The sequence below is a fragment of the Belonocnema kinseyi genome, chromosome 2, assembly GCF_010883055.1.
Source record: "Belonocnema kinseyi isolate 2016_QV_RU_SX_M_011 chromosome 2, B_treatae_v1, whole genome shotgun sequence".
In the NCBI taxonomy this organism is placed as follows: domain Eukaryota; kingdom Metazoa; phylum Arthropoda; class Insecta; order Hymenoptera; family Cynipidae; genus Belonocnema; species Belonocnema kinseyi.
This window is the reverse complement of record NC_046658.1, coordinates 129,209,371-129,214,558: the sequence shown is the minus strand read 5'-3', so window position 1 is coordinate 129,214,558 and position 5,188 is coordinate 129,209,371. Positions and strand designations below refer to the sequence as shown.

At 34.4% G+C, this 5,188-nt stretch overlaps 1 pseudogene; it reads left to right on the top strand.

Annotated features, from left to right (window-relative positions):
• Positions 1–3,194: 3,194 nt before the first annotated feature.
• On the top strand, positions 3,195–3,330 carry LOC117168587 (annotated as a pseudogene).
• The last annotated feature ends 1,858 nt before the right edge of the window (positions 3,331–5,188 follow it).

Here is a 5,188-nt window from a genome sequence, read left to right as displayed (position 1 = left end):
AAAATCATTGGACTTGCTGTATCGACCTAAAAGGAGAGTATGTTGAAAAATAAAACCGACTTTGGCCAAAAAAACGTCTCCGTGTTTCATTTTTCAGGGACTTGTCAGGCTGCCTAGTACGTCCAGCTTTCGCGACCTTAAAGCACAGTTGGTGCGAGTAAAGAATCAGGGCGCATAATATCGTTGATATTAAACTTGTTGTTGGACTTAGAAAACCCGATATAGCTAATACAATATGGCAGATTTTAATTGAAAGTGTTTTAACTTTGATTAAGTTAATGATTGTTAGGTTTTTGGAGTCGCTGATTCTACATATTAGGTGCGATTTGTTACTTTAAGAATAGCGTTAATATAAGCTACAAATAGCATGAGATAAACCGACAATGTCTTGGAATTTCATGAGATTGAATTCAAGGCCGAGTATTTCATCAGCCTGCTTCACTGATTTGTACAGAAACGCTATTTTTATCTACTTCATCGTACTCCCTGACCATTTTTAAAAAAGGGTGTTGGTTATTCGCGTCTATATGTGCTATACTGAGAATGATTCCGTCGTGAAGACATTCAATATTCAGTATTCGGCGACTATCTTGACTCTTCATGACTGAATATCAAGGGATCTGAGCTCGTCTATTGAGACAGTAAGCAAGTTCTTTGCAGGTATTGTTTTTCACCTCTTAATGGACCTCACGATGTGCGGCCAAACCTTTAAGCTTTCCAAGAGAGAGATGATGAATCTGTAGGTCGTGGAATTGAAAGTAGCCCAGTAATATATCAAGGCCATTGAAAGGAAGCGCTAGTAGGATGTTCAACCTTTTTAAATAATCTATTTTCGATGAACAGGTTTCTCCGAAATGCAGCTACGATCTGCTTTGAGCCGTAACGAGGCGTAACGAGCGATCCATTGATCAGAAAAAGATCTACAGATAGTAGGATATTTGATGTTTGGAATCAGTATTGCTCTAGGCCACCGAGATAATCACCTGATGATAGTTAGTCAGTAGCGATATCCGTTACTTACGGGCAATAGGTCCACAATATCCAAGTGGAAATTACAAAAACGTCCGCCTGGTACTACAAAGGTAGCCGGTAAAAGTTGGTTGTGGCGCAGAACTTTAACTTTAGACTCCGACGATCTCTCTCATCTGCTCTCCCTGAAACCGTTATTCCAGTAAGACTCCCATACCGGATTAGGATGCGCCGGTGCGGGAACGAGTCTCGGCATTGTGAAAATGGTGGACGAGAAGTGTTGCGTTAGCCAGGTCTTGTTTAACATGCTCGAACGTGTTATTTGATAAGTCCGTCTGAGGAATGACCCACTTGTCGTTTCTGCAGTTGGCAGCGTACCTACAAACTCGAGTTGCAGTTTGCTGAACCGGCACTTAGCAAAGTTTATGCAAAGAGAATAATCTTTCACGAGTTGGAAGACGATTGTCAAATGGCTCTCATGTTCTTTCAAAGGTCTGACCTGCGTTACGCAGACCGAACGTCATCTTTGTGCACTCAAATTTGTGGCTTTTAACCTGCGGTAATCGCCGTAAACGTGCAATTCCTGGTTCTTTTTGCGAAACAGATGAATAAGAAACAGATGTTCTAGAACTGTGCCGTAACATTGTTATATAGAAATTCTGGAATCCTCATACAACTGTGTTTGAGAATAAATCAAGAACAAAAATTGAGAACTGTTACTTAACAGTTCTAGCACTAAAGTTCTAGCTTTCATGTTCTAGGCGTAATAACGAATCACAGACGATCTTTTTATCATCTATATTATTATTGTTATAAACTTTATTATCTTTATTGTGCCGTCCAAATGTTACTTCGTCGTTCTGTAGAAAATTATTGCATTAACCCTTAAAGGGTCATATGGGGTCGTTAGAGCCCTGACACTTTATATTGCAATTTACGAAATTCGTTGTTCAATTTCTAATATTTTTTCTCTGTGTCTTATAATGAGAAAAATCATTTAACAAGTGAAATTATTTTATAACAAGACACTTAAGGGAATGCTCAACAAAATTTCACGCCAAAATATTAAGAAGCTTCTATGCAATAAAAAAACGGCTGTGGTCTTCAACGACCCCATAAGGACCTCAACGTTATGTCAAATTAAGGGGACCTTTAAGGGTTGAATTCCTGAAATAAAATAATAAAATAGCTAGTTTCATAACTAATAACTAGAAGAAAGAATTGTACTACCGTATTATCTTTTCTAAATAAAATTTATTTAAAAAGAAGGAACGCAGTTTTGTAATTATAATTGAAGAATATTAATATTCTTGATCAGAACACTGATGAACATTTATGAAAGTATTAATACGTTTGTTAATAATGATCTTCGATTAATATGAACAAAAATGTATATTTTTTATAGAAGATCATAGAAAAATAATATGACATTTTGCCTACAATATTTTATATACGTTCTCGCACTTAGGTTAGTTTTAACCCTACTTAATTTAAAGTTCAAAAAAATTGGTAAAATATCGAAAAATACCCTTAATTTCGTTCGGATTGTCGGCTGATTAGTTATTAAATTTAAAGAAAATACACTGTATAAATAAAGTACAAAAAGTAATCTCACATTCACAATACTTAAAGTTATAATTTGAAGGTATGATGTAGCTTTTCCAGTCTTCGTAAGGACAGAATGCTTTGCTTTGCACAACGATCCGAACGAATTTATGGGGCATATAAATAAAGAACGAAAAGTTATTTCGTAATCGCAATACTTAATGTTATACTTTGAACACATGATATAGCTTTTTCAGTCCTTGTAAGGACAGAATGTTTTTATTCCACAGCCGTCCGTACGGTTTAATGATTTTTTGTTAAAAATTTCTGAGGAAAAACTCTGACTTTATCCACACTTTCATGGAAACTCAATAAAATTCTGATATCATACGTTATTTATGATTATTTATTATGTCAAACAAATAATTATGTTATCCTAGCTTCAATTAATAAGTTCGTATAATTATGCGTCTAACACGCATGATGGTATAAATTATAAATCATGATACATGGGTAAAAGATTTGAGTCCAAAATATTAAATTTATTAATTGAAGATTTGAATCTTGCCGCTTTGAGCCGTAGTTCGGCCGTAGTGCACCAGGGAGAGCAGCGATTTGCCTTTCTCGCAATTGAAATGGAGGCTCGAGTGTTTAAGAGAGGAGCCAAGGCGGCGAGAAGTATACTTACCTGACGTAGAGGCACCCGTGATTAACACGACGGTTCTTCCAGGGAGAGGCTCTTCCATTCCATTGCGGTCGAGAGCAGAACCTTGCAATATCCCTAATGTGGATATCACAGACGTATAATTTTGTTATTAAAGTCTACTAACGGTCTGTGCCGGATCAAAATATATCTATGGGGATATCAAAATTTCCGCCTCGCCGGGTATTCCGATGGGTTATCGCTGGAACAATCCGGAACATAAATGGGGTTAAATGGTACACCCCGGGTATCCTAATGCTGTAAGGCGTACATAAAACTGTTCCATATTAGATACATAGCAGTTTTAGAATTGTTATATAAATGTTATAGAATTGTCCTATATTTTTTAGAACGCAGCGAACCAAAGTTCTGCAATTGTTCTAGAAATGTTACAGATCGGTTTTTACAGCGTTCTAGATCTGTCACAGAATTATTACATAGCACTGGTAACCGAGTTTTATGATTTTTATAGAAATGTTACAGATCGTATGTCACAGCATTCTAAAACTGTTACTGAATTGCTCTAGCGTATGGGGCATGAAATATTTAATCGCATATTCGTAACCTGTTACTAATCTGTTCTAGAACACGTTCTTTTCTGTTCTAGAATAGTTAAAATTCGGTTATGTAACTATGTTTGCTGGGTATAATTAACAGAATTATTTAACTTTTATTTATATACTTTTGACACGCCTGCAGAAAATATATATTTTCCTAAACTAAAGATGTATTATATTATTTTATTCACCAATAGAATTCAGGATGACAGCCAATGATGAAAGCACAATAAAGAAAATCTTCATCTTTTCTGAGGGCAGGATAAAATGATGAATGTATTAATTAAAAATTTGTTTTAAAATGTAGCTGATGAATATTCCACTTTCTTATTAGGTTATAAGATGTATAGTATAGTCGTTATCTTTTAGATTGAAGTCGTTAAATTTGTCCTTCTGAGATAATTGTATCTGATAAGAGCAAGTCCGTAGCCAAAAAAATGTTTCGGGGAGGACCATGTACAGCAGGACAAATTTTCGAGGGTGGCGAGATATGCAGCAAAACACAGGTAAGTACATGTACATTATGTTCATTTTTCAAGAATTCCAGGGGGTGGTGAAACCCGCATCGTCCCTTGTCCTAGCTGCGGGCTTGGATATGAGTCAATTTCATTGAAACAAATTTGGTTATACACTTCTTTAAAACTCATATCAAAGACATTTTCTTTACACGTTTTTGAACAACTTATCCCCATAAAAAGAATACTATAAGGAACTTTTTATCTAAACTTTATTAATGAATTCCGAGAACTATGTGGACTTGAGCACGAGTTGAAGAGAAAAATTGAATTAAAAATTAATTTTTAAAACGCCTCGTTTTTTGCCATTCCTTAAAAAATTATTGAAGATAGACTTTCATGAAGAAAATATGCAGAATGGAATTGTCTATACGAATCTATATCTCGACATTCAAAATCTCCAATTTGGAATTTTAGTCGCCAGCGGACAACTATGCCGCGCTACAATGAACACACGTCTTGTTCGTGCAGGAGAAATCTTAAAGCTTTTTTTATAATTAATAATATCGAATAAAAAATTCACATTACCTAACGTGTTTCATAACATATTTTAAGGAGATTTAATAAAAAATCAATAGAAAAATATATAAAGCAATGTATTTTTTATTAGGCCAGCCTTCTTTAAGCATTGCTTTTATTTCCGTCCATAAAAAATTCTAATGAAAAATTGAAAATTCATATTCTGAACTACAATTTTCAGTTACTGATTTCAGAGACTTTAAAGGAATATGGTCTTGTTTTTAAGCTACGATGTTATTATCGATTTAAAAAAAATGTTTTTCAATAGTTAAAAAGTAAACTGAACATACCAAAATTGGACATAAAAATTTTTTAAATTTCTGAAATTAAATTTTAAAAGGTTTATAAATGAAAACATAAAAACTTTTAGTTAAATAACG